The sequence below is a fragment of the Callorhinchus milii genome, unplaced genomic scaffold (assembly GCF_018977255.1).
Source record: "Callorhinchus milii isolate IMCB2004 unplaced genomic scaffold, IMCB_Cmil_1.0 Scaffold10, whole genome shotgun sequence".
Taxonomy (NCBI): Eukaryota; Metazoa; Chordata; class Chondrichthyes; order Chimaeriformes; family Callorhinchidae; genus Callorhinchus; species Callorhinchus milii.
In genome coordinates this window covers 15,760,188-15,784,610 of record NW_024704751.1, presented here as the reverse complement: position 1 = coordinate 15,784,610, position 24,423 = coordinate 15,760,188, and the positions used below count along the sequence as shown (strand labels likewise).

Below are 24,423 nucleotides of genomic sequence, written 5' to 3'. Positions count from 1 at the left end.
TTTGGGTCTTTACTATTTATTACATTTCGCTCACAAAATATACAGTCCATTCACTTTACAGTGTATCCTGTGAAGCTCTTTGAGAGATCCCAATAACGTGATAAGGTGCTATATCAAATGCAAGTATTATCGTTATAATTATTATTACACACTCAGTATTACAATATTATAAGTAATATTGAGTATGTGTGCGAGTGTGTGGGTCGAGGTCGGAAGGGTCTCTCTCTCTCACTTGATTTGGTCGCACATCGCTGGTGAGTGCATCATTCATGCCGGTAATACCGGCTCAGGGAGTGTTACACATGCTAGTTTATGTTGCACTGACTGTATCTGTATGTCTGCACTGGCGCTGTGTATTATTACTCTCTGTAAGGTTATTATAACCCAGATAGTGACTGCTCCTAACAACTGCTTGCATCCCTTCCCGCCATGTTTTTACACATCACGTTGAGATTGTGGAGGACATTACCCCTCTCTCTCGCTCTCTCTCTCTCTCTCTTGGTTTTACGTGCGTGTGTATACAAGCGTGCGTGCGTGCGTGTCTGTGCATGCATGCGTACATGCCCGCATGGCCCTGCGTGTGGAGGGAAAAAGAACGATCTCTGACCCACCCGTGTTCTTCTGAGAACTTTGAGACGCTTCTCTCAGGGCGGAGAAAATAGGAAACAGAGAGCGCCACTCGGTATTCCAGCCGGCTGCGAGCAAACCTGTGCGTGCAAGAGCGAGCACGCGCGTGCGTGCGTGCGTGAGTGCGTGTGTGCGTGAGTGCGAGCATGTATGTGGGAGTGCGCGTGAGAGCGTGTGGGTGGGTGCGTGTGCGCGCCCCTTCACGTGCGCACAAGTGTGCAAGAGGAAGGTGAGTGTGCGCGTGAGAACATGTGTGTAAGAGTGCGTGTGCATATGATGTGAGCATGAGTGCAAGAGCGTGTGTGTGTGTGTGTGAGAGGCGAGAGTGTGCGTGTGCGCCAGCATGTGTGTGCATGAGAGCATGAGTGTGCGCGTGTATGTGTGAGAGAGAGAGAGAGAGCATGTGTGTGTGTGTGTGTGTGAGAGAGAGAGAGAGAGAGAGGAGCATGTGTGTGTGTGTGTGTGTGTGTGTGAGAGAGCTGACTCTCTCTGCACCAGCTCTCTCTCTCTCTCTCTTCATTATAAAAAGCAGCTCTGATGCTGTTCGAGTGTTGACATTTCCGGCTGTGGGCGGCAGCCTATGAGTGCGCAGCGCTCTCTGCCGAAGCAGCGACACATGAAGTATAATGTGGAGGCTGAGCCGCAGAGAGCAGATCAGCACAGCTGCCGGCGATGGTTTGGCGAGAGCCCTGGGCGGAGGGCGTTCTCAGTAAATAACAGGCTGCTCAAGTCACACAACATGTGGGGGAGCCCAGTGAGCTCCCAGCTGTGAGGACACACGATACCCAGGTGAGCAAGAGCCAAGCGTGCGTGCGTATGTGTGTGTGTGCGTGTGCGTGTGTGCGTTTGCGTGTGGTGTGTGTGTGTTTTTCATGTTTGTTTGCATTTGCGTGTGTACACATATATGTTTGTGCGCGCGCGCGCGTATACACACAGATGATGTCTTTCCAGCCTTACCCTGGCTACATACACTGACCCCCCCCCCCCCCGCCCCCCACCCCCTTACTGTCCTTGGAGGGGTTTCGGAGCTGAATGATTTTTTAACGTTGAAGGATAAAAAGGTAGATGGAGAGAAATCCTTTATCCGTTTCACTCACCTCAGACTGATTTGTTTTTCCTTCTCTCTTTTCCCTCTCCCTTTTGCTCTCTCGGTCTCCCTTCCTCGCTCTCTCTCTCTCCCCCTTTCTGTCTCTCTCTCTCTCTCTCTCTCTCTCTCTCTCCCCCCAACTGATACCCAGTAGCCTGCAGCGCAAGGTTTCTGTGTGAAAGCAGGTGCCTGGCTGGGGTGGATAAATTGTGCTGGTGACGAGATGTTCAGATGCTAGGACTCAGATGCTAACTGGAGGTAGAGAGAGAGAGAGAGAGAGAGGTAGGTTCCATTCACCGTTGCGAAGAGGGGAGGGGTGGGGGAATGGAAAGAGAGACACCTATATTTTCTCTCGTCTCGCTCTCCTCTGGTGTCGCTCTGTGATCCTGCCCGTGCGTGTGTGCCTACCTTTGAGAAAGAGCTGAGCACAGCAACTCAAGACGTTTCAAGATCAGCATTGACTGTGTGAAGCTCCCAGCAGTGAATTGACGAGAATATTGAGGGAAGGAGGGAGAGAGAGGGAGAGAGGGAGAGGGCGCTGTGCTTTAACCCCTCGAGCGCTAGATTGCTTTCACCTTGCATTCAGTATTGCAAATAACACACCCTCTTCGTTCCATGGGCACCATAATAACAATCCCTGCATTTGATATAGCTCCTTATCACGCCGTCGAGACGTGTCAAAGCGCTTCACAGAATGTATTGTAAAATGCATCGACTGTAAACACTAATAGTACAGTGATTATTATGAATGAGAATAATCCTCACATTTAACACAGAGCCTTTCACTTCAGGTCCCAACAGCACAGCACAGGGTTTCCTGTGGAGTGCAATAGCTGAGTATTTTTTAGGCGAACGCCAATGTAAATATATCAATATAAATCGTATAAATAATGATGTAAATGGCTAATACAATTGAGGTAAGGTTATCTAACTGTACACGGCTTCAGCTTTTCCAGGCACGGCGATTGATGTAAAGCTTTGTGTTGTACATCAGTAATTGTGTCTGGCTCGTGATTTCCTTTAGGTGCTTTGGACGTCGTAGATTGTTGATCGTTTGGGGCATGACTCCCCCCCCCCCCCCACCCCCCCCTTCTCTCCCTTGCCCGCTAAACCGTGCCTGCTACCCCACCCTCCCCTCGCTCATTCAGTCTTTGTAAGCTGCTTCGAGGCAGGCTCCCTACGTGAAAGGCGCTACACAAATGTAATTTGTTGTTGTTGATGAAAGACGTTGAATAAGCGCAAGTTATTGTTTGTTTGTGAAAGTAAGCGATCAGCGCAGTGTGTTTCTCCTTTCTCTTACTGTCACTCATTCTGTGTGTATGTCACCCTCTCTCTCTCTCTCTCTCTCTCGCTTTCGTTCCCTCTCACTCGCTCTCGTTCTCTGGCTCTCTAGAACAACGTTTCTGGAACCAGAGACTGGCACTGAAGGACTGTAACAGGAAGTTCTGGCTGGGTTTGGGCTGAAAGCTGACTGTGGCTCAGGGTTGTGGACCTGAACTGAAATCCTAACATATGCAGCCCTTGGTCTCTGCTCGGTGCCAGCGAGCAAGCTGGTTGTAACTGGGTATAGCTGCTCTCAGCTGTGATCTATTTAACCCCTTCACTGCAGGTTGAGCGTCCCTCGCAGGCCCTGGCACCGTTGCTGATTAGCAAAGGCTTGTGTGCAGTCAGTGTGCCGTTTTCCCTTTTCGTCACAAGCTCCAGTTGATTTCCTGCTAACACTTGTGATTTTAGATACATACCGCGTGTGTGTCTTCTGTGTGTCTGTATCTCTGTCTGTGTGTCCGTCTGTCTGTGTGTCTGTTTGTTTGTGTGTATCGTGTCCGTGTGACTGTCTATGTGTTTGTTTGTGTCTGTCTATGTCTGTGTGTTTATCTCTCTCTCTCTCTCTCTCTATATATATATGTGTGTGTGTGTGTGTGTATCTGTGTGTCTCTCTGTCTCTATGTATGCGTGTGTTGCACAGCGCCCATTTATTTAGCACGCAGTGATGGGATGCCTCCATCACCGTGTGTGTATGTGTGTGTGTGAAGCCGGTGTAGCCAGTGCTCAGTAACTGGAGGCCTGGTTCGTTTACTCAAAACTCATTCTTGCTGATTCATTGTGGTGGTGGTGGTGGGCAGCAAACCCTGCTCTGTGATTCCACCTGGTCTGGGGAGATTGGCACAGGCTGAGCGCAGGTATCGTTAGCTACACAGCCCAGAGCGAGGGACTGGCTGAGCGCGGGTATCGTTAGCTACACAGCCCAGAGCGAGGGACTGGCTGAGCGCGGGTATCGTTAGCTACTCAGACCTGCTGCGCCCGTGCACGATGTATGAAGTTATAGGCGCGGGTGAGCGTGTCTGGGAGCCAGGTGGACTGTCGTGGGTACCCACGGGAGCACGGGTTTAGCCTCCGGCGATACAGGGTGCCATGATTGACGGTGCCGGGCAGCTGCAGGCTGGCGTCCTCCGATGCCGTGTCTCTTTCTTTGCCGATGTCCCGCTACCTCCGTCGGGAAGCAGAGTTCCATCGCGCTTCAGGGAGAGTTGCCGAGTGAATATCGCCTGCTGTTAGCTGACCGGGATCCGTGAACCAAAGGATCCGGATGGAATAAAACCCCCTGCCCCCACCGATCCCCGCCTTTTTAAAATACATTCTGTGTGTACTTGTAAGCATCTTGGGGACATCCTCCCACAGTGAAAGGTGCTGTAAATGTAAATTGAATAATAATCCGTGCTTGTGATATAGCGCCTTATCCCTTGGTTGAGACGTCTCCAAAGTGCTTCCCATTTGTATTGTACGTTTGCATTGTTTTTCGGTCAACCGGGTGCCTGACGCAAGCGGAAACCCATGACGCTGCTTAAGAGTCTCCAAACCAAACTGAGAATTCCATGCATCTACCCTTTCCTGCACATGGAAATCCCAGAGATAGATTGTTCAGCTCTCTTTCTTTCTCTCCCCCCCCTCCCTCCCTCCCTCCCTCTCTCTCTCTCTCCCTGGAGGGATGCATCTTGCTTACCTAATCCCGGAAAGTATTATGCGCAGGTTGGCAAGAACCGAGGCTTGGGAACTCCAGAGTGTGCGTTGGGGGTAACTACTGAGATTCCAAACATGGTGCACTTGGCCCCAGTGAATCCTTGAATCCAGTGGAAGGTCGGTTACTTTGCGAGGTATGGCTGGAACGGAGAATTCTCCACAATTCTGAAAAGTTGAGTCAGAAATATCCTCGCGGGCTGAGGCCCGGCTGGAATTCCGTGGGGAATGTCTGGGGAGGTGGGAGATTGGTTGCAAGTTCTCCAGCCCTTCACAGCCTACAGGTCCTCCCTTATCTTTCCACCAGGAGGCACCAGTGTGCTACTCACACGGGTGCACTCGTGTTCTCATTTAATTATAATTAGGAAGATTATTGTCTGATCAGGAGTTTGCGGTCTGTCGGGTGTCGGACTACCTCAGTTGCAGCCCGGCGTAGCGTTGGAGAGGGGCGTGGGGAACGAGCGAGGATTATCATTATATTATCACTGGTTACTTACAGTCCTCACCTTCTGCGCCTGTGTTTGGGGATATGTCATTAGCGTCCTGACAACAGTCGGAGGTTCTGACGACGCTATAAACCGCAAGAGCGATTTTTATAAGGTCGCTGGAACCTTGAGAGCGGTTCGGATCCCAGTGTTGCTCCTGCGTCAGCCGTGATGGACAGTGTAACTCAGGAGACATTCTGGCTCGGTGAGGGAGGGTGTGAGGGAGGGGATGTTGGTTAACATGTGTGATATTTTCAGGAGATAAGTGAAATTCGAAGCTGAAAAGGAAAGCACAGTCACGCACGTTGTAACAAATAATTTTTAAAAAATTGTCACCATCCGCAAAACAAAATGCAACGCCCGATACAAAGGTCAGAAGGATTTCCGTTACTATCACCTTACCCTAGAGCTTTTTTTTCAAAAAGAAAGGTTATTTCAAACCTGCCCTGAAAGGAAAGAATCAGTCAGTCAATCAACTAATCAGTCTGTCAGTCAGGTTCCAGGCATTGGGCAGTCTCACCGTGTGGGTCTGAGTCTGGCTCCGCTCTCACCTCTGACATGATAGTGGATTGATGCATCTTTTGACTTTTCAGCTCAGTACTGGGGAGCGACTAAGGGCGAAGGGGTGTGTGTGTCAGTGTGTTATGTGTGTCCCTGGAAGGGCGAAACGTTGGCCAAGTTTCCTTACTCCACACGCCTCTGTTTACCCAGCAGTAAGTAGGAACCCGGTTGTTAGTCAATTGCCGGATCGCTTTCTGGGGGTAATAATCCCTCCAAAAATCGTAATAATTTAGTCACTCAATCCACGTCTGTTCGCGGGACACTGCTGAGCGCAATTGGCTGCCGCGATTCACCCGAAAAATATACAGTCACTCCACTTGATACTCCAGTGCAGTGACGGGGGAGGGGGGAACGAGGAAAGAGCCCCGATTTATCAGACGAAAGGTTACTAAAAAGAGAGCGACCCGTCTGTGCTCTGTTCAGGTGGGTGTTAAGGATCTTGTGACCAGACGGCAGAGATGAGCAGCTCTGTTTCCTGTTGTGTACTGGACGACACGAATGTGATTTGCATATAAAAAACACGTTAGAATAACGTTCCAAATCTTTCTTCGTCTCGCACGATGAACCCAACCCCCTCCCTGCTCTCCTCCCCACCCCACCACCAATACACCGTTTGTCACCGACTGTGTGTTGCCCAACAGCAGTGTGAGCGAAGACTGGCCCTTTCGTACAGTGGCAGGGAGATGATGTGAGGGCCAGGGAGCAGGGCTTCAGGGGAGTGTTGACGTGCAGTTCAGTTGACGAGAAGGGTTCGGGTTCGGCGTGGAAAGCCTTCCTCTTCGACCATGTCTTTGGTTATCATACCCCCTCCTCGCCCCCCCCTCCCCGCCGCCGCCCCTCTTGACTCTAACCGCCAACACCCCCCTCAATTGTTCAGTGCCTCGTGAAATCCTCCCAACGTGAAAAGCGCTGTGTAAATGTAATTTGTTGTTGTTGAATGGATTGGACTTAGGTGTGATAACTACTCAGTCTGGCTCACGGTGAGGCTGGTCATGTTGGTTGGATAAATAGCAGATACAAACCACAAGGCCACTGCCTCTTTACAACTTCTTTACAACTTTGGCTCATCTTTTCGATGTCGCTCGGTACAAATGATTCACTGTCTCTTTTCCCTGCTATGACTAAGCGCACGATTCATTGAGAATTCTCTCTCTCTCTCTCTCTCTCTTTCTCTCTCGTTGCCTTTCGCTGTGGGCGGAGAAGGGACCAATTCATCCTTTTTTTACTGAAATCGTCAGAGAAACGTTTTCAAGCTTGGTCGTTGCCATTGGCTAACCCCACACCTGACCGGGAAACTGCTCACTTCGGGTTCCGTGTAAGAGAGCAAATAAGTTGGCGCCGTTTTTGGAACTGAGCTAAAGGAAACAACGTACATTTTTACAGCAGAGCACTTCACAGTAAATATTGTCAAGTGTAGTGACTGTGAGTAGTGTTTTTTTTTTGTCTGACGCATGCAGATACCTTTCACTGTGATTAAGAGTAAGTAGCCAAACTAGACTGAGAGTTCCACATATGTATGTCACCGACATGTGGGAATTTCCCTATGTCTCGGATAAAATGCAAACTCTCTCTCTCTCTTGCCCCCTCCCCCCACAGAAAGACGCATCCTGTTTACCTAATCCCGCAGTATATTGGATGCAGATTGGCGAGAACCAATGTCACTTGGTGGGGAATGTTCAAAGGAGTAATAGCTTTGATATTAATAAAATGGAAAGAGAGAGAGAGAGAGAGAGAGCAGGGGGTGGTGGGCTAGAATATGTTCTATCTAGGAGTGGGTAAGTGTGCGCGAGAGAGAGAGAGAGAGAGGAGGTTGTAATAATAATAATCCTTGCATTTGATATCGCGCCTGATCATGTTGTTGAGGCATCTCAAAGCGCTTCACAAGATATATTATAAAGTGGATTGACCGTGAATTTTGGGAGTAGGCGTCCTACCCAGGAGTGAGTGTGTGTGTGCGTGAGAGACGGAGGGAGGGTGCTTGCTCAGCAGCGGGTAAGAGAGAGAGAGAGGGAGGGAGAGATTGGCTGGCACAGCCTTGGTTATGGGAGCCGTCTTTATGTCTGGGCCGATTCTGGCGTTGGGCGCCTTGGTGCGAGTGGACAGATTGCTGTCGCTGTCGCTGTAGCTGTAGCTGACTGTCTCTCAGGCAGTGAAGCGTTGGCCTCCAGTTGATGGATAATTAGCGACACGGGTCAGGATCGAGGATTAGATCTGGAATCTCCCTGTTGCTGCTTTTGTCTCAGCGCCTGACATCCTCGCCCTCTGCCGAGATACCGAGGACACGCACACACACACACACACACGCACACACATCCAGCAGCAGAGATTCGGCAAGCGTTGCCGTGGTTACGCCTGTGCGATTGCTGCCGACATGGCACACACAGCTGTTTGAGATTTTGCCCCCAGTTGTTGGCTCGGAGCGTGTTCCTTCTGCCATCTTGCCGAAATGTTGTGTCGCTTGCCCTCGGCCCCGTTGTGGGCGTGCGTTTTATTTTGCTGTGCACACGTCCCTGTAACTGCACAGTCAATTCACTTTACAGTATATTCTGCGAAGCGCTTCGAGACATCTCGAAGACATGATAAGGCGCTATATATCAAATGCAAGGAATATTATTATTATTATTATTATCTGTCATTAACTCCATCTAAACCCAACCGACCCAGGAACTCTGTACACTTTGCCTTTAGAGCCCGTGTAAAAGAGAGAGAATAATTTGTGAAACTAAATTATGGGGAAAAGACGTGGATTGTTACTGAATTATCTTCAGCGCCTTGGGACGTCCTCCCGACATGAAAGGCGCTGTACAAATTTAATTTGTCGTCGTTGTTTCGAAGCGCTTCGCAGGATTTTACTGTCAAGTGTAGCGACGGTGTATTTTGCTGAGCGACCAGTTTGTGTTCAGCGATGCCCCGCAAACAGCCGTTAAGTGAACGAGAGATTTTATTTTCTTTACCCGGGGGAATTATCGGCCATGAAACCGATAATAGTGTAATAATAAGATAATAATATCTTCCAATAGTGTCGCGGGCAGCTTTCACATCCGCCTGGACAAGGCACGAGCACGGGAGCTCGATTTAACTCCTCTTCCGAGCAAAACAATAACTTGCGATTGCATCGCACCCTTCGCGTAGATAGATCTTGAGGGAGATATCGAGTGGGAGGGGAAGAGGAGGCAAGGAGGAGTCCTGTTCAGAGCGTTCAGATGGCCTTTAACAGGGGAATAACTAGAGGTTGTGTCTGGTGTATGGGGCCAGAGGATAAACACGGGAAGGGCTCGGTGACACTATATCATATAATAATCCTTGCATTTGATACAGCGCCTTATCACGTCTTCGATATCTTGTAAAGTGGATTGACTCTGCGTTTTGTGGGAGAATCGCGACAGCCAATTGCGCGCAGCAGCATCCCGCAAACGGCCGTGGACCGAGCGACCAAATGATCTGCAGCCCAGAGACGCACGGCGATAGCAGGATCCGGGCCCACGGTGCGCTAACAGCCCTCTGGCAGCCGAACAAGTCTGCCTCAAATTGATTTCTTAGAGGAGAGAGAAAAAAAGAAAAACTTACCACCAACTAGAGAAGCGAAAAGTTACCAAAAAGGGCCTTCCAGCCGAGCAAAGCCGAAATTCCAGATCCAATGCCCCGCACCCTGTCCCCTTCCCCCCTCTCCCACCCCACCCCTACCTGGCTCTGACAGCCCCCGCTGCGGGTATTAATGGAGCTATAACCTAATAGGGCGTCCGAGCGGAGGTGAGTGGAGAGCGGAGAGAGGGCTTTAAAGCGGTTTTGGACTATGGTGGGGTTGAGGGAGAAGTAACAATATTAATCTTTGCATTTGGTATAGCACCTTATCAAGTCGTTGAGCCGTCTCGAAGGGCTTCACAGGATATAGTGTAAAGTGTGTTGACTGTGTATTTGGTGGGCAAAACGCGGCTGTCAATTGCGCTCAGCAGCGTCCCATAAACAGCCGTGGACTGAGTGACCGCATTGTGTTGCTCCGACGTTTACCGTTCGGTGTATATTCCAGCGCAGGTGACATGAGCCAGTGGAGGACAAGTCGGCGTTCTGTTTCCTCCGATATCTCCGCGGCAGGTGAAAGCGGCGTCTGAACTCCAACCCCACTTTCCTTTTTATCGCTGCTGAATCAGAGGTGTTTGTTTAACACACTGTTACATTCTTCCTGTGTTTTCCTTGGTGGCGAAATCCCTGCTGCTTTGTCTCCTCTTCTTGTTTTCTTGGACTCGAGAGGGTTTCGCTCACATTCCCAGTTAGTGTTACATACGAGCCTGACTTGGCCCCCGCAGGAGAAATGGGTGGGCGGAGATGAGGGACACGATGGGGAAGAGGGGTGGTGGGGGAAATGAAAGCCAGATTTGGTGCAGGCTCGGGGACCAAAAAACCTCTGACATGAAAACCTCTGTAGCGAAATGTCTTCCATAAAAAGCTCCGCGCAATCCCCATCCCATCCCACCGTCTTCTCCTCTCCACTCCTCGCTCCATTGTTGTTGGTTCCAACGGCAAAAGCAAGGGTTATTAATAATAATAATACTAATAATAATCCTCGCATTTGATATAGCGCCTTATCACGCCGTTGAACATCTCGAAGCGCTTCACAGTAAAGTGTGTTGACTGGGTATTTTTTTTGTAGGCGAAACGAGGCAGACAATTGCTCACTGCAGCGTCCAACAAACAGTCGTGGATTGAGTGACCATTTGGATTAGAGACCCTTAACCATGGTGACAGGTTTCCACATGTGTTGACCCCCCTCCCCCCCAAAAAAAAAAAATTGAACAGGCTGTTTGCTGGTGTTCCAAAGGTTATGTAAGGCAAGTCAACATATTATTGTTATTGCAACTGAAAACATTACGGTAATGTGTCACTGCATTGTGAGAGCGCTGTGAAGGAAATCCTTGGTACTGGATTTAAATTAGTCAAGTGCTGTTTTGAGAACTTGTGGGGGTACAAAAATCACCGAAGCCTCCCACGAACTCTCGGTCTAGACTGCTTATTTGGGTTCTCTCTCTCTGTTGCCATCATGAGGTAAAAGTTTCAGGGCTATTAATAGCAGGAGGTTTGTTCACAATAAGACCCAACTGTTGCCCTGTTGCCCTGGCTCGCTAGAGATATGATAACGGTGAGAGATTCGCTCCCAGGTGTGGCCCTCATTCTCACCGCGGCTCAGGGGGTTCAAACCCCCACATAAAGGACTCTATAGCCCCCCCCCCCCCGCCCTCCCTGCACTGGAGCGTCAGTCAGTCGGTCAGTCAGTCAACAGGTACTGAGCTTGAAGCCCCAACGTGGGGGCTTGAACCCACAAACTCTGAGACACGGGAGGCGAGAGCATGAGCAACTGAGCCAGCCTCGGTCACATTTAATCATCATCATAACAATAATAATCCTTGCATTTGGTATAGCACCTTATTACCTTATTGAGACCTTTCGAAGCGCTGCACAGAATATATTGTAAAGTGGATTGATTGACCGTGTATTTTGTGGGCGAAACACGGCAGTCAATTGCGCACAGTAGTGTCCACAAATAGTCGTGGATTGATTATTACCCCCAGAAAGCAATCTGCCAATCGATCCAACAACTGGGTTAACACTCGATTAACAACTTACTTTAAATGGAATCTTGTTGTTGTTGTTGTTACTTACTGTTAGGTTAACTGGGGCGAGTGGAGTAAACTTGCCTAAGGTTTCACCCTGCCCCGGTATCGAACCCAGGTCCTCTCGCTTGTGAGGCGAGCTCTCTAACCACTTGGCTACGAGTCTCCATTTCTGCTCCTCTGAGGCCAATTTGCTTCTCCTGACCATTTTTGTTTAACATTTCTTTCTTTCGTAAAAATATTACTCCCGACTTGGTGCCAGCGAATATTGAGAGTGAGCACAGGCTGCTGAGCCCTAAAATGCTGCCATCTATTTAGGTCTGACCTTTATTTTTTTTTAATTATATTTCTTAACAAAATACAATTGTGGGAGATCCGATATCATGGCCGAACTCTGATACTCGCTCCGCAACAAGAGTGCTCGGCCAATGCAGACAGCAGAGTCATGGAATATAGAGACAGACCCTTTCTCTTCTTTCTGTCTCTCTCTCTTTTCTCTCTGCTATAGGTGCTCACTGCTAATATTAGACTATATAGAGGTGCTCACTGCTAATATTAGACTATATAGAGGTGCTCACTGCTAATATCAGACTATATAGAGGTGCTCACTGCTAATATCAGACTATATAGAGGTGCTCACTGCTAATATCAGACTATATAGAGGTGCTCACTGCTAATATCAGACTATATAGAGGTGCTGCTCACTGCTAATATCGGACTATATAGAGGTGCTCACTGCTAATATCAGACTATATAGAGGTGCTCACTGCTAATATCAGACTATATAGAGGTGCTCACTGCTAATATCGGACTATATAGAGGTGCTCACTGCTAATATCAGACTATATAGAGGTGCTCACTGCTAATATCAGACTATATAGAGGTGCTCACTGCTAATATCAGACTATATAGAGGTGCTCACTGCTAATATCAGACTATATAGAGGTGCTCACTGCTAATACCGGACTATATAGAGGCTCTCACTGCTAATATCAGACTATATAGAGGTGTTCACTGCTAATATCAGACTATATGGAGGTTCTCACTGCTAATATCAGACTATTTAGAGGTGCTCACTGCTAATATCAGACGTCCTCTATAGAGTCCTGTAGCTCAGTGGTTAGAGCACTCGCTTTGCAAGAGAGAGAGAGCTGGGTTCGATACCTGGCAGGGTGAAACTTTGGGCAAGTTTCCTTGCTCCACACGCCTGATATTAATCCCTCAAGAAAAAAAACAATAATAAATTGGTCACTTCAATCCACGACTGTTTGTGGGACACTCCTCTGCGCAATTGGCTGCCGCATTTCGCCCACAAATATACAGTCAATTCACTTTATTCTGTGAAGCGCTTTGAGACGTTTAAAAGACGTGAAAAGCACAATATCAAATGCAAGGATTATTATTATATAGAGGTACTCACTGCTAATATCAGACTATATAGAATTGCTCACTGGTAATGTCACCGTGTACAAACAGTGTATACCCACGATTGTGCAGCTCTGTGTGCGTGGATCTGATTTTGGAGTGAGTGGCTTGTTTGTAATTTTGGAGCTAAACACGGAAATCGTAATAATAATCGCGTAAATCGTTTACTATCACTGCTGCAGCGTTGGCGAAAGATGAAATCGTTAGTTAATTGGGTGCAACTCCCGTTGGATGTGAGGGCTATAACAGGTGGGGAGTGTTTGAAGTTTTATTTCGAAGTCGCCTTTTTTGGTGAGATTTAAGTGCCGAACGTCGTTAACATTTTCACGAGCTTCGAGATGAGAGTTTCCCTCGAGGTTTACAGCAAGCAGCTGGTCTTTGGCTGCTCGGTGAGGACTGTGCAAGGAGCTGGTGACGTCTCTCCAAGTTTGGGAAGAGATTAGCCCAGAATGTGGCCAAACATCCCATCCTTCGGACCAGGTGTTAAATTGAGCTCCCACTCCCCATCTATGACCTGTTTGGACAGATGTTAAAGATACCCCAGACCGACAGTCCCCTAGATAAAATCAGTCACTCAATTCATGGTTGTTTGTGGGACATTAATCCTCTTTACAGTATCTCCTGTGAAGCGCTTTGTGATGACTTGATAAGGCGCTACATGTATATCAAATGCAAGGATTATTACTATTAATAAAACAAACAGCACCAAAATATTGGGGTGTTACGAACGTCTCTGGATGCGGGGCGGTGGGGGTGGGGGGGGAGGCGGTGGGGGTGCGGGGAGAAGGGTCTTGTTTGGATGGTGAGGGACATTGTGTAGAGAAGCTCGAGACTGTAACTTACTGATCGGGCTTTAAAGATGCCATCGGCAGCAGTGCTGTACATACCTGCGTCAGCTTTTTCGCCCAGTAAGAGAAATCAATGGCTCGGCTTGTTTGATTACAACCACCGTTAAGTGAAGTGGAATATTTGGGCACCCGTTGGCACACTGGCTTTAACACGATACGCCCGGTGCTCTCCTCTCGTTTTTTAAGTTCAGTGTTTGAAAATATTTATAAAACAAAGAAACCACTAATTAGAACCGTTTGCGTTGCAATTTGCGATTTCCCAGCTATCCATCTTCTTTTCCGTTTTCTGTCATATTTTCAAAGCGCTCAGTTCTGGAGCGCTTTGCTTCACAGAGGTGTTTCGGCCCTGAATAGAGCTCTTTCTCTCTCCAGGTCTGTGTGTGTGTGTGTGTCTGTACTGTCTGTGTGACCCTCTCACTCTGTGCATGCGTGTGTGTGTGTGTGTCTCACACACCATGTGTGTGTGTCTCTCTTTCTCTCCCTCTCTCTCTGACTGTCTTTGTCCATCACTATTTATCTGAGGGCTCTTTTAAATCCTTTCCTTCTGTATGTCTAAAACCCTGATGTTGTGTGTGGGAAGCTGTCCTGTTACTGAGTGAGTGCGATCGGAATCGATGGTGTTACACCCAAAGCTGACGTTCTGCTACCGGGTAATATAGTAATCCTCGCGTGCAATTCTGCGCTTTAGCACGTCGTTGAGACGTTTGAAAATGCTTGACAGGATTTACCGCAAATGTATTTTGGAGGAGAGCACGGCAGCCAATTCACAAACAGCAACATCCCACAAACAGCCATGACATAAATGACCCAATTTTCTCGGGGCAGAGAAACTCCCTTCCCTTTTCCAACTGTCCAGTGTGGGAACTTTAAACCTCCACCTGAACAGGGCACAGATGGGCAGCTCGGTTTGACGTCTCATCCACTCCGACAATGCGTGGCGGGGGGGGGGGGGGATAGTGGGGGAATAGTGGGGAGGGGGGTGGGTGAGGTGAGGAGAGGAGATAGGGCTCGAACCCACAACCTACTGACTTGGAGGCGAGAGCGTGAGCGAGCGAGCGACTGAGCCACAGACTGAGACCTAAGGTTTTTTAAACCCGGTAGAAATTCTCAATGGAAAAGGTTACACGCTAGCCGGAACTTCTCGACCACACTATTTCGTACTCACTTTCGAGCTGAGACTGTTACTATTTTTAGTCCCTGTCTGAGAAACAGTTTCCTGTTTCAACTCTCGTTTTAAAAGTGGCTAAGAGATCGTGCCCCCCCACCCCCCCCTCGCCCGCCCCCCTCCACCCCTGATTCCGACTGTCTATTTTTAAACCCTTCCTGAAATGCATTGGTCGCTGCCGCTTGCACTTAACAAATCCTGACTCCAAAAATAGCTTGTGAGCCCCCCCCCCCCCCCCCCCCCACACACACACGCACCAGTAATATTGTTCCGCTCCTCCGCCTCACCCCCCCCAACCCCATTGTAAGGCTAAGCCAGCGAGGTTGTGGTCACCTTTAAGATGCCTTGAAATTGACGTCACGGCCTTTTGAGGCAGGGATTCAGAAAATCAATCGTAATAACCATTGCAGCTCAGAAATGGCCATTCATCCCATCAGGCTTACACCGCTCGTTCATTGCCACGCAGTCTGATCCCACTCTCCCGCGCGCTCTCCCCTCTACCCCCATCACCTTTCTCTCCCCCCCCCCACCCCACTCCTGCTCACCAGCAGAGTGAAGCACTTTGAGATGGCCTCCCTTATGTGAAAGGCGCTGTATAGAAGTGTTGCAAGCAACAGAAATTGTGTGAAGTACGCAATGATTTGCTCTCGCTCTGTTAGCAAACGTAGCATCCTGTGTGAATGAGAGATGCTGTGTCCGTGTGTGTGTGTCAGTGTGTGGTTGTGCGCCTGTGTCGGTGTGTCCGAGTGTGTGTGTGTGTTTTTAAAAAGCCAAGTCAGTCATTCATTCTTGTCGGCAACTTGTCTAACGTGTCACAAAGTATTAGCGGAAGTGAGAATAGAGAGAGAAACCTAAAAAAAGACTTGTGTTTCAGCACGCCCACGCACCCTTTGCCCCTCCGGCCCACGCAAGTCACAGTCCGTGGGTGTTGAGCTATATTTATCCTCTTGTGTGCAATATTTAGCCTTTTCGTCACGAGGAAGAAAACCCAAGGATGTGGTTAAGGGAGTGGGAGGTGGATGGGAGGAGTCTGCAGTCACGGCGCTGCATATGGTTTCAGTCACATATCAATCACAGACACCCCCCCCCCCCAACTCTCTCCTGCCTCGTATCCCCCCCCCACCCAACCCCGCCCGCCAGCCCGTCCGTTCGCCCGTGCGCTTGAGACAGACACTTCGCCACAGCGTCGCTCGCGCAAGGGAACGGGTGATTGTCTGTGTCACTGAGCGATTGTCTGCCCGAACAGAGCAGGTTCTGCGTCATCATCACAGTCACCGGGGCTGCGTGGAGTCAGGTGTGGACTCGCTTTAAAAAATGTTGGAAAAATGCAGGGTGGGGCAGGGGATGGTTTGGGAATGAGAGTGTTCCTGAGCTAATGTGATGAGGTGGACTATAATATTCCTTGGGTTCAATACGACACTTTGTGGAGTCCTGTAGCTCAGTGGTTAGAGCACTCGCTTTGCAAGCGAAAGACCTGAGTTCAATTCCAGGCAGAGGGCGAAACCTTGGGCAAGTTTCCTTACTCCACGCAGAGCCTAATAATAACCCTCCAAAACCAAAGCAATAATAAATTGGTCATTTTCAATCTACGACTGTTTGTGGGACATTGCTGTGCGCAATTGGCTGCCGCGTTCGCCCACAAATATACAGTCAATTCACTTTACAGTGTGTTCTGTGAAGCGCTTTGGGACGTCCTCCCGACGTGAAAAGCGCTATATCAAATGCAAGGATTATTATTGTATTATTTGTCGAGTCGGTAAGAAGTCCTGACTCACTGACAGGAATCTCCCGTGACGTGGAGCCGGCGTTGACCGAGAATTCACTGCGGAGAACCACTCCTCTGTCCAGTGTCCCCCTCCACCCCATAACCTGCGAAGGGATGTACATTTTACAGTCATTCAGCAAACGGGGCTCAGCGAGTGGGTTAAGAATCCGCCACTGGGCAGATCTTACTTCGGGACATGTGGCAAATCTCTCCTCGTCCTCACTCAGTTAAGAGGATAGAGGCACCGGAACGGAGAGAACTTCCGATTGCAAGGCTCGGGATCTCTCGTGCTTCTCGACGTCAGAGTGATAGCAGAAGGCGCTGTAGAATTTGGGAAAATTTTGAAGTCCTAAATTTTTAGAAACTGTTTGTTTCCCTGCAGTGTTGGGTATTTAACAGTTCGCCAGTTGTCCAAATAAACCCATTTTGTAAGAGTTGATGAAGAGACACAAGGTTCTCGCGACGTATATATATATATGTATATGTATATATATATAAAACTTTCCCCCTCCACCTCTTTCTCTGCACACAGGTAACGCAACACAGCTGAGCAGGAGAGCCTCGCGGTGTAAATGAAGGGGACGGACGGTTGTTAGGTGTGGCAACAACTGAAAGGAAAGGTAAATCTCACCTGGTGTGTAGCCTGAGTCTGACCTCTCTGCCTCACCTGTTGAAATGTGTTGTTCAGAGGCGTAAGGGGGCGCTAAGGGATGAAGGGATTTGTGGGTGAGGGTGAGAGCCGGGGAGCCAGTGGAGCCTGGCAAGGATTGGGGTGGGTCACAGGACAGGTGTGCGGGTTTTGGCCGCAGAGAATGAAGATGTGAGCGGCCTCTCGCACTCTGACCTGTTGTATTGTGTTGCATTGCCACAAGTGCCGTCCTTCGGATGAGACGTTGACCCGAGGTCCCGCCTGCCTGTTCAGCTGGACGTTAAAGATCCCGTGGCACTTTCCGAAAAGAGAAGGGAGTTTTTTTTCTCTCTCTCCCAATCCCCCAAGTAAAATCAGTCTCATGGCTGGTTTTGGGGCAGGGCTGTGCGCAAACTGACTGCTGAGTTTCGCCCACAAAATACACAGTCAGTACACTTTACAGTATATCCCGTGAAGCGCTTTGTGACGTCTCAACAACGTGTATCAAATGCAGGGATTATTATAATCATTATTGCTGTGTCCACGTCTTTGGAAATCGTGTCCCCCGTCTCTTGAAGTGTTTCACCAGATTTGCGAGGCGTGTCCCCTTTTTTCCCCTCCGTTGTTTTGTTTGAGATCTTAGATTCTGCACTTTACATATCGACTTTCCCCTCTTGCCGCAGCTATTTCCTGACTCCCGCTCTCTGTTTTCCTTCACTTTCTTCCCGCTGTTTTCCTTGTTTGCTCCCCTCCTTCCCTTCCTGACGGGAACAGATCCATTCCTTGCCCTGCTCCCTCCCCCTCGCCCTCTCCCAGCCTCGCTGAAATGTAAGTTAAAACCAGCAGTAACCCTGTGGGAAGTAGCCAGCGTCAGTGGTTGCGCCTGTTTCCAGCGTTCTCTGCAAATCCCAAACACAGAGTGGCCTCAAGGGGTCAATGCTGGTTCTTGCAATTCCCACAGGGAATTCCCTTAAGTAGAGGAATCCCCGATCCAGGCAAACACTGTACAGCATTGTTCCAGGCTTCAGTACCTCTGAGCTGCATTTTACTCTGTGAGAGCAGTGAAACGAGAAGTGCTTCACTCCCCGCCCCCCCCCACCCCAAACCCCCCAACTGTCTTCCCTTCACCCTCACCCTCCAGTGCAGTCTGATTAGCTGTTATCTCAGGACTTTATTTGTGCTATTGTAGCTCCCGCTCATCTGTGACAGTCTCATACTTCAGAACAAAAATGGTCTTTACTGGCTGAGATTGGCTGGGAGCCGAGGACTTTCAGAGGACTTTCCCTCACACTCTCCACATTCCTCCCCCACCCACCCAACCACCCACTCACTAACTCCCTCCCCTGTTTGTGCCAGTTTGCTGCCAGCGTTGGCAAGCTCTTATCTGCCAGCCAAATCTGAGTTTAAATCCGTATGATTATTCAATACGAAAATAATTTGCTGAAACAGAAGCAGATAAAAACAAAAGAGAGAGAAAAACACAAAAAAGTCCCAGAATTCAGGTCCGGATATTCGTGAATCGCCTCTCATGACAACGTGAAGCACTTTGGAGAGTTAAGCTGTTTGGTCACCCTTCCTGCTTCAAAGTGCTTGAGTGTTAGCGGAGTTTCAAGGTTATACATTAGCAGGATTAATTAGTGATCAGCGATTTTAGTAGGCAAATGAGTTATGATTCTTTTAAAGATTGATGTAGCAAAACACTTTGGGGCGGAATTTCCCTCCGTCCAAGGCTCCGTCTCAGGGCAAGTCTGAGTCTTTTATTCCGCTGCCTTGGAAACTCTTTACAACCGAGAATAAAACCGACCAGCGAGTGTCAAAGAAATGTCAGAAAAATATTCAGCGCCGTCCCTAAATTGATGTGGTTGACTCGGTCTTTAACACTCTTGCCTCTGTGATCCAGTGTTGGCCATCCAGGCCGATGTTCTCATTTCTCATCTTGTCACTTCACTTCTGTTGGGTTTGGCTCCTCTTTCAGAGCAAGTTTTGCTCTATTCTGGAGTCCCGTAGCTTAGTGGTTGGAGCACTCGCTTCGCAAGCAAGAGGACCAGGGTGCAATTCCCAGGCGGGGCGAAACCTTAGACAAGTTTCTTTACTCCACGCGACTTTGTTTACCTAACAAAAAGTAGGAACCAGGCTGTTAGTTGATTGGCGGAATGCTTTCCGGGAGTAATAATCCCTCCAAAAAAAATACTAATTTGGTCGCTCAATCTACGACTGTTTGTGGGACAATGCTGAGCGCAATTGGCTTCTGCATTTTGCCCAATATCCTGTGAAGCGCTTTGAGACGCCTCGACAACTTGATAAGGCACTATCAAAAGTAAGGATTATTATTATTATCATTAACTTTACAGAGGATTGACGAAACCCTCCACCTGGATTTACCCAGCGCAGGAGTGCAACATTGAGGGTTTCCTGTGACCCTGAGAGTGTTATCAGCTGGAAAAGTCCCGGTCATCCCACCTTCTCCTCCCCCATGGTGTCTCGACTGCCAAATCAGTCCGCCACTCTCCGCCTGGTGATAAGACTGCATTGTGCTGGTTGTGTGTGCGCTGTTCACGCTGATCCCTGTGTCAATGTTTTCCCTCTGCCTCGCCAGCCAACAACAAGGGAATTCACTTGCCTATTTAACTCTTTAAACCCATTGACTATAAAAATCGCACTATTTATTCCCAGGGGCGACGTTAATTTATCATTAGTACTGTAAGGGATATAGTAGGTAGTTCGGGATATATGTGCACGTGACCGCCAGAAGGTGGAAGGTATACTAGATTGACCTTGGTCTTATTTTCGTCTAGCATTTCTTAGGTTTTTATGATCTTACTATAGTAATAGTATTTTTTGGGGGGAGTTCAGCCAGGTGTCTGACACGGGTGGACAGCACCCCTCATTGCCGTGCTTAAGGATATCCAAACCAGTCTATGATGACCCCACAGATACACCACCTACACATGGAGATTTCCATTTCTGGGATGGAATGTGCAATGGCTCCCTCTCTCTCTCTGGAGGGACACACCCTGCTTACCTAATTCCAAAGCATATTAGGTGCAGGTTGGCAAGAGCCTAGCCTAGGGGGAGGGGACCTCAGAGTGTGCTTTGGGAGTTGAGGGAGGGAGATAATTGTTGGCGTTTAATCGCCTATAAAAGGACCGAACACGGCAAGCATTTGACTGTGTGGCGCAGGCTTCTTTCCACGTGAAGAAACACCTCGAAGAGATTATCGTGCGGTAATTCCAGTCAAGTGAAAGTGACTATTTGTTAGCAAGCCCGCAGGGGATCCATCGTAGGGCGCTCCGAGACGCTATCCTGCGTGAGGGGCGTTATACAAGCCCAAGTTGTTGCTGCAGTTTGATTGTTCAGTGGAAGCCTTGGGTCTCCGCTCCCCTTTAATTTATGCATTAAAATCTCGGCCAAAAATTAATTAAACGGTTGACACTATACAGCAGATTTATTGGTGCCGAGGAATGTGGTGCGGGGGGGGGAAACGGAGGATAAAGTCTAGATTTCGCTTACGGTGCAATGCTACCTATTGAGTAATAGATCAAAGTATTTCCTGTCCCCCTGCCTCCCCACCACTGGAATGGATAGTATTGTGTTTGGATGACCAATATATTCCTTCAACCCCCCCCCCCACCACCCATATTGAATACTGAGAACTCTGCACGTCTCTTACCTTGTGGTCAGATGAATGTCTCGGGAGCTGACATACACACACACACACACGCCGCGCGCCAAGGTAAATAAGGAAAAGTTATTTCCTTTTATTGGGCAATTGGGTAACCAGTGACTTGTTTACAGGAATGATCTTAGGAGGGATTTCTGCGCTCTGGAAGGTTCTTTGTGTTTTGGGGGAAATTGCAAAATTCTCGCAGGTGTAAAAAGAGAATTTTAGAAGTAACTGAACCCGGAGGGTGGCGGGAATACGGAATTTGATGAGACGTTAAACTGAGGTCCTGTCTGCCTGCTCAGGTGGTCGTTAAAGATCCCATGGCGCTATTCAAAAAGAGAAGGGAGTTTTCCGCTCCCAGTGTCCTGTCCTGGCCAACAATCCCCTAAATAAAAGAGGTTGGTCACTCACTCTCCATGGCTGTTTGCGGGACATTGCTGTACGTGAACTGGCTATCGCATCTCGCCCACAAAACACACAGCCGCCTCACTTTACTGTACGTCCTGTGAAGCATTTTGAAACGTCTTGACGATGAGGATAAGGCGCCGTGTCAAATGCAAGAATTATTTATTACTATTGCTCGAGCCATGTGGGATTGAGAGACAGAGACTAATAAATCACTCTTGTAAACTGGCTGGCGGGCTGGCTGGCTGGCGGGGATGCTGGCTGGCGGGGGTGCTGGCTGGCGGGGGTGCTGGCTGGCGGGGGTGCTGGCTGGCGGGGGTGCTGGCTGGCGGGGGTGCTGGCTGGCGGAGGTGGGTGGGACGGGAGTGCGCAGTCTGGCTGGCTGGCTGGCTGGCGGAATCGGAATCACAATCAGGCTCGGCGAAACGGTTTTGCTCCGTGTCTGTGTCTCGCTGCGATCAGTATAAGCGACATCTCGCTGTGAATGAATGCCCCGCTGGAGACAAAGGCAGAGCATTGTCTGCCGGTGATGAAGCAACAGCGTGTGGGTGGCAGCAACGGCACAGGCGAGGCTGCTGGTGAATGGAACAAACTCCTTTTATCTGCTGATGACTGGGCTTGTGTATACGGCACCACATGGCTCAGTCAGGCATTTACACAGGGGAAAAAAAAATCATATCTATATGTGTGCGGTTACCGTGTAACCATCCTGGTTTGATGTGCTGAAGACAATGCGATTGATGATTAATTCTGAGACTGGGTTATTCTACACTGTCTTTTGACATCCAACAAGCGTGTGTTTGATCCCTCATGAGGTGGATACTGGATACCATTAGCTCCCTGCGAGTGCACGGTGGGCAACACAGCTCAGCCCGAAACACGTGAGAGCATTGCCACCATCTTGCTACCTGCGGCTCAGGCACATGTCCCTTCCCATTCAGCGATGGTTCCACCAGTTGACGGTGCGGAGTTTAAGCAACAACTGCTTACCTCGCTGCGCACCAATCAAGGTGGATTCCAAGCGCTGGATGTACGAACGTGTTCATGAACTCGGACTCCAGGTTCCCAGCCTTGCACTGTCAGAGGTTGGGAGTTCTCTGACTGTCCAGGCTGATGCTGGGTGGGGTGTGTGGGTTGCGAGGGGGGGTTGTGTGGGGGAGAACGCTGCATTGTCGGAGATGTCCATTTGAAAGACAGGGTGTTAAACCGAGGTCTTATCTGGTCCCCATGGACATTAAAGATACCTCCACATCATTGGGAAATGAGAAGAGGATTTCTCTCCTCCTGGCTGACATTCCCCCCAGAAATCAATGGCTCGTTCACTACCTGGCTGTTTGTGGGACATTGCGAGTGTACATTGGGTCGGTTGCTGCGTTCAACCCACAGTAGCTGCCTTTGACAGCAGTTTCCTGCCAAGTGGTGTGGATGTTGCAGGAACTGTGTCAAATGCATGGCTTATGTTTGTCGTCAATATCTCCAGACAGAGTGTGATGTCCGACGGTGGGGGTGGTGCGGGGGAGCATTCTGGTATTATCCTTTTGAACGCTTAGTCAGTGAAGACAGTTGGGGGGAAAGGGGGGAAGGAGTTAGGGGAAGAATGGCCTCTTCAGCCCCTGTTGTGCTGTAGTTTAAATTATGAGAGGTGAGGTGGGGTCAGAACAGCGAACCATAATTCTCCTTCCCAAATAATCTGGATAAGAGCAGGGGAAGGGGTTAAAGATCTAAACTCACTTAGATTTTCCCCAAAAAAGTGAATTTCAAGGTTGTGAAATGCTGCGAGAATTAGATTTTTTAGCAGTTGCTAAATGCAGTGTCTGTGCTCCCAACTGTTTCATTAGTTTTTGTCGCTGAAATCGAGGGTGTGGATAATGAACAAGAGATAGATTGGGTTTTTAATATTAATATTCGGTGTCGCTGGCCAGCTGTGGGCAAGAAGACTGGACAGATGTTAGCCTACCGTTCCCGATCGGCTGTGCATTTTGTGGACGAAACGCAGCAGCCAAGTACGAGCAGCAGTGTCCCACAAACAGTCGTGGATTAAGTGGATTATTATTACTTTCGGGAAGCGATCCGTCAATCTCCTAATATCCGGGTTCCTACTCATTGCAAGGTAAACAGAGGTGTGTGGGGAGTAGGGAAACTTGACTAAAGTTTCACCCCGCCCGGGAATCCAACTGGATCCTCTGGCTTTGCAATCTGCGCAGAACGGGTCCAGCTTAAAGGCGTAACCGAGAGTAAACGAACAGTTACTACACTTGACGGTGAATAACTGTGCGGCTTTGATGCACGTCGACGGACTGACAGCCTGACACCAATGCGAGGGCTTTCCTTACCGGGCAAGAGTTTCATTGTCGGGAGGCGTGCGTCTCTCCTCTTGCTTTGGTCGCCATGGTTGGCGCATCGTTACTTGAATAAGAGAATCAGAGAAGTGAGAAGAATCGGAATCGTTCTCCAGCCCCTGTTGGCTGTTCGCTCAGAGCTATTGCTTGGAGCGTGGCTCCACTCACTGGCAGCTTCGTGCTCTGTGTTCGAGTTACAAGGTGTTATTTTCACCCGTATTGGAGAAACACTCAGAGACACAGTGTGGCTGTGTGTTATTATACTTTGTGATGTAATGCATTGCATCTCGTTCATTCCGGCTATGCACAGTCTTAAGGGACTCCCCGATGCTCCCTGAGGCCTTTTTACATTTAAGTTTGTCTTTGGTGGGCAGTGCTGTCGGCCCCAGGATGCACAGAGGTAGCTTTGGCGTAGTCTGGCGCTGCGGTGATGTAATCAGGAGGCAAACATCAGCAGAAACGTTAGTCAGATCACAGTTGCACTGTAAGGAGAGATGATACGAGCTGCACTTTCTACCAAAAAGCAGGTAGGGGCTTTTCCCTGTCGCAGAACCAGGACTAGTTCTTGTTCTTAGTTGTGTCATAATAATAATAATAATAATAATAAACCTTACATTTGATACAACACTTTGTCAGGATGCCAAGACGTCCCAAAGTGCTTCACCGGATTTGTGTAAAGTCTGAGTAAAAGTGTAGCAATTAGTATTTGTAGGTTGACGAGGCAACCAGTTTTTCGAACATCACAAGCAGCAGTGAAGTGACTGACCAATTTTTACCTGTGTGGATGATTGATCACCGGGAGA

At 48.9% G+C, this 24,423-nt stretch overlaps 1 long non-coding RNA gene across 1 annotated transcript in view; it reads left to right on the top strand.

The window, feature by feature from the left end:
- The first annotated feature begins 1,298 nt into the window (after positions 1 to 1,298).
- Positions 1,299 to 24,423, top strand: part of LOC121849784 — a 41,798-nt gene continuing 18,673 nt past the window's right edge. Inside the window, exons 1-2 of the long non-coding RNA XR_006085338.1 lie at positions 1,299 to 1,416; positions 17,117 to 17,204. This is a non-coding gene — a long non-coding RNA (uncharacterized LOC121849784). The remainder of the gene's footprint in view (positions 1,417 to 17,116; positions 17,205 to 24,423) is intronic.